This window comes from Accipiter gentilis, unplaced genomic scaffold (assembly GCF_929443795.1).
Source record: "Accipiter gentilis unplaced genomic scaffold, bAccGen1.1, whole genome shotgun sequence".
In the NCBI taxonomy this organism is placed as follows: domain Eukaryota; kingdom Metazoa; phylum Chordata; class Aves; order Accipitriformes; family Accipitridae; genus Astur; species Astur gentilis.
The window spans coordinates 187,443-200,882 of NW_026061041.1; the positions used below are offsets into that span (position 1 = coordinate 187,443).

General features: G+C 52.7%; 1 long non-coding RNA gene across 1 annotated transcript; it reads right to left on the minus strand.

Annotated features, from left to right (window-relative positions):
- Window positions 1-8,576: 8,576 nt before the first annotated feature.
- LOC126037313 (uncharacterized) lies at window positions 8,577-9,683 on the minus strand. The gene is made up of 3 exons (XR_007505605.1): window positions 9,545-9,683; window positions 8,979-9,022; window positions 8,577-8,679 (listed from the first exon to the last, which is right to left on the minus strand). It is a non-coding gene; the product is annotated as an uncharacterized LOC126037313 (long non-coding RNA).
- Window positions 9,684-13,440: the final 3,757 nt, after the last annotated feature.

Below are 13,440 nucleotides of genomic sequence, written 5' to 3' on the forward strand. Positions count from 1 at the left end.
GGCGGGCAGGGGCCTGGCCTTGGCCGGGCCGGGGCGTGCCGAGCCGGCGGGTAGGGGCCTGGCTTTGGCCGGGCCGGGGCGTGCCGAGCCGGCGGGCAGGGGCCTGGCCTTGGCCGGGCCGGGCCGAGCCGGCGGGCAGGGGCCTGGCCTTGGCTGGGCCGAGCCGGCGGTCAGGGGCCTGGCTTTGGCCGGGCCGGGCCGGGGGGTGCCGAGCTGGCGGGCAGGGGCCTGGCCTGGTCCGGGCCGGGCCGGGCCGAGCCGGCGGGCAGGGGCCTGGCCTTGCCTGGCCTGGGCCGAGCCGGGCCGAACCGGCGGGCAGGGGCCTGGCCAGGGCCGGGCCGGGCCGAGCCGGCGGGCAGGGGCCTGGCCTTGGCCGGGCCGGGCCGAGCCGGCGGGCAGGGGCCTGGCCCGGGCCGGGCCGAGCCGGCGGGCATGGGCCTGGCCTTGGCCAGGCAGGGGCCTGGCCTGGGCCGGACCGGGCCGAGCCGGCGGGCAGGGGCCTGGCCTGGGCCGGGCCGGGCCGAGCCGGCGGGCAGGGGCCTGGCCTCGGCCGGGCCGGGCCGAGCCGGGGGCCGGGCCTTGGCCGGGCCAGGCCAAGCCGGCGGGCATGGTCCTGGCCTTGGCCGGGCAGGGGCCGGGCCGAGCCGGCGGGCAGGGGCCTGGCCTTGGCCGGGCAGGGGCCGGGCCGAGCGGGCGGGCAGGGGCCTGGCCTTGGCCGGGCCGGGCCGAGCCGGCGGGCAGGGGCCTGGCCTTGGCTGGGCCGAGCCGGCGGTCAGGGGCCTGGCTTTGCCCGGGCCGGGGGGTGCCGAGCCGGCGGGCAGGGGCCTGGCCTTGTCCGGGCCGGGCCGGGCCGAGCCGGCGGGCAGGGGCTTGGCCTTGCCTGGCCTGGGCCGGGCCGGGCCGAGCCGGCGGGCAGGGGCCTGGCCAGGGCCGGGCCGGGCCGAGCCGGCGGGCAGGGGCCTGGCCTTGGCCGGGCCGGGTCGAGCCGGCGGGCAGGGGCCTGGCCCGGGCCGGGCCGAGCCGGCGGGCATGGGCCAGGCCTTGGCCAGGCAGGGGCCTGGCCTGGGCCGGGCCGAGCCGGCGGGCAGGGGCCTGGCCTTGGCCGGGCCGGGCCGAGCCGGCGGGCAGGGGCCTAGCCTGGGCCAGGCCGGGCCTTGGCCGTGCCGGCGGGCCGGGGCCTGGCCTTGGCCGGGCCGGGCCGAGCCGGCGGGCAGGGGCCTGGCCTGGGCCGGGCCGAGCCGGCGGGCATGGGCCTGGCCTTGGCCAGGCAGGGGCCTGGCCTGGGCCGGGCCTGGCCTTGGCCAGGCAGCGGCCTGGCCTGGGCCGGGCCTGGCCTTGGCCAGGCAGGGGCCTGGCCTGGGCCGGGCCGAGCCGGCGGGCAGGGGCCTGGCCTTGGCTGGGCCGAGCCGGCGGTCAGGGGCCTGGCTTTGGCCGGGCCGGGCCGGGGGGTGCCGAGCCGGCGGGCAGGGGCCTGGCCTTGTCCGGGCCGGGCCGGGCCGAGCCGGCGGGCAGGGGCCTGGCCTTGCCTGGCCTGGGCCGAGCCGGGCCGAACCGGCGGGCAGGGGCCTGGCCAGGGCCGGGCCGGGCCGAGCCGGCGGGCAGGGGCCTGGCCTTGGCCGGGCCGGGCCGAGCCGGCGGGCAGGTGCCTGGCCTTGCCCGGGCCGGGCCGAGCCGGCGGGCAGGGGCCTGGCTTTGGCTGGGCTGAGCCGGCGGGCAGGGGCCTGGCTTTGGCCGGGCCGGGGGGTGCCGAGCCGGCGGGCAGGGGCCTGGCCTTGTCCGGGCCGGGCCTGGCCTTGTCCGGGCCGGGCCCGGCCGAGCCGGTGGGCAGGGGCCTGGCCTTCTCCGGGCCGAGCCGGGGCGTGCCGAGCCAGCGGGCAGGGGCCTGGCCTTGGCCGGGCCGGGGCGTGCCGAGCCGGCGGGCATGGTCCTGGCCTTGGCCGGGCAGGGGCCGGGCTGAGCCGGCGGTCAGGGGCCTGGCCTTGGCCGGGCAGGGGCCGGGCCGAGCGGGCGGGCAGGGGCCTGGCCTTGGCCGGGCAGGGGCCGGGCCGAGCGGGCGGGCTGGGGCCTGGCCTTGCCCGGGCCGGGCCGAGCCGAGCCGGCGGGCAGGGGCCTGGCCTTGCCTGGCCTTGGCCAGGCCGGGCTGAGCCGGCGGGCAGGGGCCTGGCCTTGGCCGGGCAGGGGCCGGGCCGAGCCGGCGGGCAGGGGCCTGGCCTCGGCCGGGCCTTGGCCGGGCCGGGCCGAGCCGGCGGGCAGGGGCCTGGCCTGGGCCGGGCCGGGCCGAGCCGGTGGGCAGGGGCCTGGCCTTGGCCGGGCCGGGCCGGGGCGTGCCGAGCCGGCGGGCAGGGGCCTGGCCTTGGCCGGGCCGGGGCGTGCCGAGCCGGCGGGCAGGGGCCTGGTCTTGGCCGGGCCGGGGCGTGCCGAGCCGGCGGGCAGGGGCCTGGCCTTGGCCGGGCCGGGGCGTGCCGAGCCGGCGGGCAGGGGCCTGGCCTTGGCCGGGCCGGGCCGGTGCCTGTCCTTGGGACAGCAGTGGGGAAAGAAGAACTTTTAAAGATAGTCTAGTGTTGCTCTCGTTCTAGAGGTGAATGATCAACTTTCTGTACCATTCTTGACAAATGCTTGCCTAATTTATTCTTAAACATTTCCTGTAATTATTACTACTGTTGCAAAGATTGCCACATACCCTAAGTTTTTCAGGTTGTAATTTAAGCCCCATGATTCCGTGTAACTGTGTGCAGTGGATGCACACAATAGTTCTTCCTTACAGCTACCTTTTAGAGTTTAAACATTGTTCTTTCTCTTCAGTATTGCCCTTTCTAGGTTAAGAGGCTGTTTTTCAATTTATGCTTTGAAGTCAGACTCCTGTACATCGTTGAGCACCCTCTTGGACTTACTGTAGACCCTCGCCAGTTATACTACACCCTTCTTGAAAAGCAGTACATCATCTGGAGGGTTCAGCAGCTAATCCGTGCAAATGTAGCGCGGCAGAAATAATGCTTGGACGTACTAACTCCAGTGTGATGTGTGAGGAGGAATCACTGGGCCTTTTGATTAGCAAGAAACGGTACGTAAAAACTAGGTGACAGAAATAGGACACGCAGCTGGCATCCTCGTCTTCAAGCTTACAGTGCAGCTCCGTGGGCTTTGGCTGGCTAAAGAAGAGCATGAGGCACAGGAGGGAACTGCTGCTGGATCTTAGTGAAAGGATGGTAAGTCATTTGGAGAGAGGTTTTCAAAGCCGGGAATTCAAGTCGGGTGCCCGATTCCAGATTGCCTGTGAAATCCCTGTGTACTTCCCTCGCTTGTCTAACTTTGTGTTGTATATTGTCTAGCAGCTTTTCTTTGAAAGTTAACAAAGCTACACTTGTGTGATAGGTGATGTAATGATCTCATAACAATAGGCAAAATCCAAGTCACAGAAAATGCCAGCATTTGAAAGAGAGCCCTGATAAATTGCTAGTGCCTTATACCACTGCCACTTACCAGGCCTTCCATGTTAGAGCTGTCTTAATCATTGATGCTGTTTCCTCAGACTTGGAGCTGTAATATCTGCTTCTTGTTTCAGGGTATGTTATGAAGTTGCTGATGGCACTGCCTTAGCCCTTTGGCTAAGAAGAATAGCAAATAATTTGTGGATTATCCGTAGAAGCAGCAGCCAAACAGCATTCTCTTCCAATCAATAGAGAAGAAAGCTGCTGCACGGGTTTGTCTGGGTTCCCTCATACCAAAGGTCTTTCTCACATTTATTGATCCTTTTATATTTTCCAACTTGTTCAGGGTCAGTTGATGACCGGAGGGAACTGTCACATCTTTGAAAAGTGCTTGTAACTGTGAAAAGAGGTTTGTTGACTTCCTCACGTGATAAGTAGACATTGAAGAAATTGCATGTTGCTCATCTCTTAAGTCAGAGACCGGAATTGGATAGATGCTGTGTTAATAGAAAATAAAATACAGCTGGGCCCCTTGAGACAGAAATGTCTTGATGAAATCGTGTCATATTATCACAGGGACGTAGTGACTGTTTTCTGAACTAACAAACAGATCCTAGGCAAAAAGACTGTTTGTTCCAAGTAATTCTGGTCAGTCTCCCAAGGCAGTGGATCTGCTTTGCAAATGAGAAAAAGTGGACCTAAATACTATTTTTGTTCCCCAGTTCAAAATGGGCACAGCAGAGCCTCTACAGTTTTCAAATCGGTAGCAGCTCCTTCGCCTGCTTGTTAGCAGACAGAGCAGAATCTGTACTTTCTCCTGTATGGCTCTTGAAAGAAACTTGGTTGAACTCCTTTGCTTGGTGGAAAAAAAAGTGGGATGTTGGATCAAGTGCAACTGTAGCAAATACTGACCTTCCTGAAACTATTTAGAGTGTTCATGTGTTGATAGTCGTTAGAAAAAACGAAAACTTGAAAAAAAATCCTATAAGGATTAAGCTATAAGATTGTTTTCAGGGGAAGAAAAGGGAAAAAAAAAAAAAAAAAAAGGAAAACTAAATGGAAGATAGTTTTAGAGAAAGTAACTTTCATAGCACTTGGAGGTAACATAGCTGTCTGTAAACAGGATGTTTAAGGAAAAGATACTCGGTCTCTTTATGATTCTTTCTGTGGCCTTCTGACTGAAAAGTCTGACTGTGTGAACCCTGGTTATCTGTGTTACAGAAAACTGATGTGTTTTGCAAGCTGAGATTCTTCTGCAACAGAGCAAAGTAGGAGAGACATGGTCTTGTGGTTTGGGTTACTATCATGTAATTTACACAGACTGTGTAACAGCCAAATCTTTTTGTGATTTAAAAACTTCATTTAATTGCATAAAGGATGAATGTGCCCCGTGAAGAGTTTCTTGTGTTCGTGCACATTGCCAGTGATTTACCGCTGAGAGAAGTCCTAGCAATTGTAAACAACTAGATAATTCATCAGAACATCACACATAAATAGATCTCCAGTAATTTTTATATCACAGTTAGTCTAATGCATTAACTTTTTATCTGTGGAGCTCTTCCGTAATAATCTACTTCTCATTTTATGGGATAGACCATGAAAGAATTTCTTGAAATATCTAAAAGACAACATTGGATGACAAAAGGGGAGAGACAGAATGGGTTTTGAATTGTCGATGCAGTATTACAGATTGTGTTGCCATTCATAGAGGAGAAGACTACTTTGGTTATGATACCAAAAGATTTCTCTTCCACATCTGTAAGCTACACTAATTATTTTACGCTTAGAAGCTTAAAAGATCCCGAGAAGGTAATTTCAACCTCTTAATAAAGGCTACATGGCTAACATGATATTATTCACTTTGTGTGATTTAGGTTAACACATATCATTCTCGGTGAAAACTGTTGAATTGAGAGTGTTATTTTCACATATCCTGGATATCAGAAATTAGAAGACTACGTAAATTGTCAGAGGTTTCAGTTTGCAAGTCTACTGAAGCTTTTAAATGCCTGATTAGTGTTTAAGCGCAGAAGAAAGCCTACTACTGAATTCAGGTGGGACCGTATTTCTGTGAAGCAGCACGTCTGGTTTTAGTACCCCCCCGTGCACCTTTGTACCCTCACCTACCCTCCCCACTAGGTCCGTGTCTCCGCCATGCACACCCCCATCTCCTGCTCCAGCCCACCCCCTTCACCCACACGAGTTTTTAACCCACGCGAGTTGTTTCGCCCTGCGCACCCTGCTCTCCTATCTCCTGCCCTGCCTCCCTCCTTTCCCTCCTCCATATTACACATGCGCGGTCCCCGGGAGCAGCGTGGCGGCGCGCAGGGCGCGGCTGTCGGCGGCAGCGGGCGAGCGCCTGGACCGCGGGTGAGGCGAGCGATCCCCTCCGGCGGGGGCGGCGGCGGCCGCGGCGGCGGGTGCCTCCTGCCCGCTGGCCGCCCGGGGCCGGCGGGACGGGAAGCTGCGAAGCGGCCGCCGCGGCAGGCTCCCGGTCCGCCGGAGGCGAGCCGGGCCAGGGCAGCGCCGGGCAGGTCCCCGAGAGCCGACAGAAGGGAAGAGGGGACGGAGGCGGGCACCCCCCAGGCGCGGCCAGCGGGCGCCTTCCCGAGTCGCCGGAGCTCCCCCGGCGCCTTTCCCCAGCCCCGCTCGGCCCCTGCGGCTGCCCCCAGCTGCAGCCCCTCCCCTGAAGCCTGTGCTGCAGCCGCAGGCAGCCCCCGAGCCCTGTCGTGAGGGCGGCAAGCTGGCCCTCCGGTGTTCTCGAGTCTCCCTTAAGGCGGGTGCCGTTAGCAGCGGCGCGGGGAAGGAGCGGCGTCCGTCCGCGGAAGCCCCTGCGGACGGAGGGGCTCTGGCCAGGGTGGAGCTGCGGTAATAACGGTCGCTGCTGCCTCTTTTCCTCTGCCAGAGGCCACGCCGTGAGCGGGGTTGTCCTTTCGTCCCCGGAGATGCCGCTGACTGCAGCAGCCTCAGGCTCGCGTGGCCTGTCTCTGCCCGGCCTCCCTCTCCTCACGGCACGGGAGCGCAGAGGGACAGGCGGAGCGCTTACTGGCTGTGGACGGGAGCTGCTGAAGCTGGAGAGGCCGCAGAAAGGTAAAGAAGAAGAAACGGAAGGCCATCTGGCTGGCAGCTGCCTCCCGCTGCAGGCCAGAGGGACCCTGCCTCTGTGGGTGTGGGAGGATCCCTCCTCGTAGTCCACAGCAGGTCAGACCGCCAGGGTGATGCGTGACCAGCAGCACGGTACGGCCACGTAGTGAACGAGCGAGCGAGGCTACGTGTCTAGGAGGCCTCATCTCGCAAGAGCTGCGAGGGGCTCGCGTGTTCCGTTATGCGGAGGACAGCCAAGCGACTGGAGTTACAGAAGAGGAAGGGAGGAGAGAAGGAGAAAGAAGCGGCTGAACTGGCAAAGTCTCTTGGCAGCGCCAAGAACAAGAGCTGCGGTGAGCCCCGGGCCCTCGGGGCCCCGTCTCCCCTCTTCGGTGTTGTGGTCCCTCCCTGCCCCCTCCGTCCCCTGGTCCCCTCTCTTTCCCACACCCCTGCTTTTTTTTTTTTTTGCTTTTTTTTTTTTTCCTTTCCTCCCTTGTACCTCTGATACTGAAAAGCCGGTCGACGAAACTCCCTAAGACTCATTTTGGAGTTTTAGAAAGCAGGCGTTCTTCACTGCAGCGCTGGATGCACGGGGGATAGTTCCACCTAGTGTGCGTGCCACAGCTTTAGCACAAACAGGTTATATAGAATAACTAATTGCTTATTAATCAGATGAGTATACATATACATAAAAACGATGGCAACCGATTATCATAGCACTGCCTACATCCGATCACGTGCAAGGAAGGATCCATTTGAGACGAAGGGCTGCTTTTGCGACCACCGACCCATTTGAAGTTCTTGCTGGCTGTCCTCGAAGTCTTTATTCTTGTCCTTGTTCTTTGATCTTGAAGCTTAACGCAGTTTCAATCACATGTGGTCAGTTTCAGCATTGTTCCCATTTAGCTTACAGGGGAACATCTAGTCATAAGAGCAAAGAACTGCAAAACTTAGGAGTACCTACCTCTGCTAGTTAATTGCTCGGCTATACTCTTGTCTGTTGTTTCAGTTGTAGCGTTAGTATAAGATTTCTAACCATTATTTACCAAATCTCACTTTTATAGTCACCTAGCAGCAAACCACAGCTGGTACAAAGTATTAAAACCACCCAAATATTTAGACGTGCCATACAGAACGTATGGAAATGTGCTATCAGAGGTGTCCGAGGGGCAGGGGGAGCGCCGGGGGGCGCCCCGAGCCCCGGAGCAGACTCGCTGGCAGGACTCGATAGGTGCGCGACTGACTGAATAGACGCTGGCCGGCCGGCCCCTTTGCCCTCTGGGCTGCGTTTGCGCTCCCTCTGCACGGGGCGAGGGGCTGTGAGGGAGCCCAGGGGAGGAGGAGGAGGTGAGGCGCTGGGGGGGGTCGGGCCGTGCCCCCCCTGTTCCTGCTGGGCTCCAGCTGTTGCAAATGTTCTGGTAAAGAAATCAACATTTAATCACATAGAAGAGTTAGGTTTGATTAAGAAGTAAAATTGTGAAGCGTAACGTATAGGATTGTTAAGTTTGAAACGTAGCCATAGAAACTTTAGGAGCTGTGTTATGCGTGACGCTAGGAACCGTAATATTGTTAAAGTTTGAAACAGCTAACCCTAGAAACCTCACCAGGAAGTTACTGGTTTTCCTACGTTCTGTTTCAGGAAACTAAGGAAACCGTCGTGGACACCAGTTTGCTGCTTGGAAACCCCCTTACCCTTCCCATCTCGATTTGAGTATCGACGATGCCAGTCAGCAGAGCCAAGTGTCACTGACCAATGATTGTTTTTAAATAAGAATATTGGTAAGGTTATATAATCACAGGACCGATCGTTACAACGGTTAAATTTAAGAACGAGCATAGTATGCGTTTTTACGGAAGGAGCTTAGGTAACAATGACCTGACGGGAAAAGCCTGTAAAAACTGATGGATTTTGATACTAAGTGGGACACGCCTTTGGAGGAGCGATCCCCCGTGTCCCCAGCGCTGCGATAAACAAAGTGCCTGCTTCTTAACTTCACGTTGGCGTTAAGGAGTTTTATTCTGGATTTCGGTAACGGTTTTGGCGACCCAGATGGGACCTTGCGAGTGAGACTGGACGAGATGGCGTGTCGATCGAGCTCCGGCCGGCACCGAGGTATTCTCGGGGAGAACCGTCACCCTCGACACGCAAAGCTCCTCGCAGCGTTCCCTGGAAAAAAGGTAAGGCGCTGCTTCTTTGGAATTTGTTTGGAAAGCCTGCCCGTGAGGCGCGGCGAAAGCTTCCCAGGGTTGGGGCTTGGAGGGTAGCCGTCTGCAGTGGAAGCCTAGGCGTCTGCCCGTAAGTCATAAGCGAAAGCTATTGCTGGGTTGGACTTTGTGTATTATTTGGGACAGCTGTCGTTTGCATTTGTTTGGTATTTGGTATTTGAATGTATATAAGTATAATGGCATTAGCAAAATTGTTTAAGAATAAGAGTGCAGGAAATAGAACTGCTGATGAAAAGTTACCAGAAACGTCACCGCTGGGATGTTTATTGGCACGTTGGGGTGAACTGCAGGAAAAATGGTAAACAAACAGAAATTTGAGTTACAATACTATATTGCAATTACTGTTGTTTTGTAGGAGAGAGAGTAAATGGAATAAAGTGCCATATGTAGATTTGTTCTTTTTAAGTGAACGTATCGGACGGGGACCGGAGGGGAGTCTCCCAGCAGAACCTCTGGTTACAGCTAAACTGGGAGAACAGAAAATTGAATTTGAGTTGACACTAGAGTCACCTTTTCAGTTTTAAATACCTCAGAGGGAGAGTTAAGTTTTGAAGAAATTGGTGGTGTTGGTGCAACAAGCGAACGAGAAACTAGACCCTTCTTTAAATCTTTAACAATGAAATTAGGAAAGCAATGGGTCACTCGGCAGTTTTTGTATGTGCCAAATTCTCCTAAACTCCTGTTAAGGAGAGGTCTATTTGAGAACTTAGAGGCAGAAATTAAATTTAAAAATGGAGAGCTTAAAATTTTAATTCCAGAAACTAAACGTATCGAAGCAGCGGCTTTGTTGTTAACAGGATGTTTACCGAAAGCAGAAGATTATACCGGTCCAAGTGTAATGCTGTCATTCCAGTCGTCTGGACTGGGAAGTTCCCGGTAAATCCAAAAAGCAGAACCTGTGAGAGTTGATTTAAAGCCAGGATCGAATCCGGTAAGAATGAAACAATACCCCCTAAAACCGGAAAGTCGGAAAGAGTTAGTAATGGTAATACAAAAATTTTTAAGATACAAATTGTTAATAGAATGTGAATCCAGATATAACACCCCGATCTTGCCTTTTAAAAGGCTGATGAAAAAGATGATAGATTAGTTCAAGACCTCCTCAGAGCAATAAATCAAATAGTACAAGGTATTCATCCGGTCATAGCAAATCCTTATACTTTGTTAACAACCCTAACGGAGAAATGAGAATGGTTCACAGTGTTGGACCGAAAAGATGCCTTTTTCTGTATTCCCTTGGATCCCAATAGTCAAGAGGTTTTTGCTTTGGAATGGGAAAATCCTGAGACTGGGAGAAAAACACGATATACGTGGACAGTCTTGCCTCAAGGCTTTAAGAATAGTCTTACCATTTTTGGAAATCAATTGGCACGAGAATTAGAGATTTGGAAGAAAGAAAATAATCAAGAAATCTTGCTGAAATATATGGACGATCTGTTAATGGTAGCTGAGACGGAAGAACAATGCACAAAGTTAACTCTTAACTTTATGAACTTTTTGGGAATCAGTAGATATCGAGTGTCAAAAGAAAAAAACCCAAATAACCCAGAAAGAAGAAACTTAAATTTGAGTTTTAAAATCCTAAAAGGACAGAGACAATTGGGAACTGAGAGAAAAGAGGCAATGTGTCGTCTCCCCGAACCTAAGACTAAAAAAATGAATGACAAGGATTTCCGGGAATGGTCGAGTGGTGTCACCTGTAGATTATAAATTGTGGCTTGCTGGCCTGACCTTTATAGGAGCAGCTCAAAACCTCAAACGACGGATTGGACCGATGCCGAGAAAGCTACCTTCCAAGAATTGAAACAGGCTGTAATAGGGGTGCCAGCCCTAGCGTCTGCCAGATCTCACAAGAGACACTTGAACTTTCTGCTCGTGAAAGAAGAGGTAGAGCTCTGGGTATCCTGGCCCAATATTTAGGGCCAAGTGGGCGAGCTGTGGCCTACTTCTCGAAGCGATTGGATAACGTGAGTCTGGGATGCTCTGGTCGTCCGAGAGCTGTCGCTGCAACTGTGCTACTGATCCAGGAAGCTCGTAAGTTCGCCTGAGGAGAAAGGATTACTGTACGTTTCCCATATGATAACTGTTGTGCTAAAACGGAAAGGGGGGCACTGGTTATCCCCTAGCAGAATGCTGAAATACCAAGTGGTGTTGTTGCTGGAACAAGATGATGTTTACCTAAAAACTACTACCGCCGTTAACCCTGTTGCGTTTTCAACAACTGACCGAGTTAAAGGAGAACTGGAACGTGACTGCTTGCAGGCAATCGAAAGAGTTTACTCCAGCTGACTGGATCTCTGAGATGTGCCACTAGAAGAAACAGATTGGGAACTATATGCCGACGGAAGCGGTTCCATCTGTGAAGGAAAACGTTTTATCGAGATAGGCAATAACTACTGAGGAGGTACTTGCGTTGCCAACTTTGCCTTCGATGATCTCTGCCCAAAAGGCTGAATTGATAGCTCTTACTCGAGCTCTGGAACTAAGTCAAGGAAAGCGAGTCAACACTTGGACAGACTCAAAGTATGCTTTTGGAGTGGTACGTGCGCATGGAGCGATACGGGGAGAAAGAGGACTGTTATCTGCACCAGGAACCGCCGTTCAGCACGCAGAACAAATACTGAAATTGTTAGAAAGCATTCAAAACCCAACAGCAGTCACGATGATGCACTGTAAAGCACATCCGTTAGGTAAGACCGGTCCTAACGCAGGTAACCGACTGGCTGATAAAGCTGCTGAAGAGGCTGCAGAAAAAGGCATCCTAGCACTAGTTCCAGAGAAAGGTATAAAATTGCCTAAAGAAACTCCAAATTATAATGAAAAAGATGAAGAATTAATTATTAGATTGCAGGCTAACAAAATGAAACAGGATAGGCTGTAACACCGACAGGTCGAATAATAGTCCCACCCACAATAATAAGAGAAATTGCCCCATTGAACATCACAAAGTATACTGGGAAACAGAAAGCGAAATATGACAAAGATTGTTTAAACAATTATAAGTGGACGTGAAATGTATATGTAAATTTATCCCCGAACCAGTAATAAGATCATCTTTGGGATTATTAAATAAGGAAATTTTTTAGAAGAATATTAGCAAATTGATTTTATAGAATTGCCTTGAAAATAAGGATATGTCCTAGTTTTAGTTGATATCTTTACTGGGTGGCCCAAGGCTTTCCCTTGTCGCACCAACAAAGCAAGGGAAGTAGTCAAAGTCTTGCTCAAAGAGATAATACCAAAATATGGGGTGCCTGTAAGAATGTCATCTGACAATGGCCCTCATTTTATAGCAAAGATTATGAGACAAGTTGAGCCAAGTATTATCTATGGATTGAGACTATCACACCCCACATAGACCACAGGCAAGTGTGTGGGGGGAGAGAGAGAGAGAGAGAGAATGAACTATATCCTTAAGCAACAGTCGAGTAAAATTTGTCAGGAAACCTCACTCCTCACATGGGTTAAAGCGTTACCCGTGGCTCTATTAAGAATCGGAGTATAGCCAGAAGAGAAAGAAAAGTCAAGTCTTTAGGAAATGTTGTATGAAAGACCATATCAAGAGTCCTGTGTTCTGAGTATCTTTGGAGATATGTTTTTAAAAGGTGTTATGATTTCTTTAAGCAATTCTTTTCAAGAACTTTGTCAGTATGTCTCCACAGCTGGACCCTTAGAACTGGACGTAGCAGCGCATCCCTTCCGACCAGGAGACTGAATATATATAAAATCACCGAGAAGTGGAAAGGACCGTATCGAGTCATTTTAACAACACTTGTAGCAGTAAAGGTCTGGGAGAAGAACCTTGGCTTCATTATTCGAGAATAAAGAAAGCACCCAACAAGAAACTGGAAGTCTAAAGAAACTGTCCCTTTAAAACGGAAAATCTATAAGTAAGTTTCACGTTATCTATTTGGGAAAACAGTTGTGTAAAGTTTATAATGTTGGGGTTGCTATTAGGAATATTGTCGAGGGCAATAATCTTTTTGTGTGTTTAGAGGGTGTATGTGGGTTTTTTTGAGGGGTTCTAAACATGAGATAAACAAAATGAAACAATTATTGTTTGAGCTATTCATCTTGATATTAACCGGTTTTGTAATTTGAATTAAAAAAAATAATGTAGTTTTGTAACTGATTCAAAGTTTTGTAAAGACACAGAATTTAACCTCAGTAACAGCCTGCCTTTCCGATTCCAAAGTCAGATGAAAATCTAGTTCCGTGGAGAATACTGACATTGAATTTAACCAAAACTTGAGAAAAGAGGTAGAACAACGAGAATCATTTTAGCAGATTAAATTGGATGGATTTAAAAGGCAATTATTTTTTTTTTAAATTTGAAAGAAGGAATTATAGCGTTGTGAATTATAACGTTACCAAACCATCCACCTCACGGACAAAAGAATTAATTTACTCGCCCTTCGGGAGAAACTTGTACAAGCACCCCTCGGGGCTGTCAGCTGCCAAAACCGTAGAGACAAGTGCAAAAAGGAACTTGGGATCATGTTTAAAATATAAAACGATGTTTAGAACTTACTGGAGTTCCAGGATCCTTGTTAGAGCCACCCAGAGTCGGGACCATCTGTGGAAATTTAGACCGGTTTAGACAACCAGAGAAACATCACACATCCTAAACAGAGCTGTATGAAAGTTTGTACTTGCAGCTAGCTCCTCTGACCCCAAACTCCCAAGACCTTCTCTAGTAGCT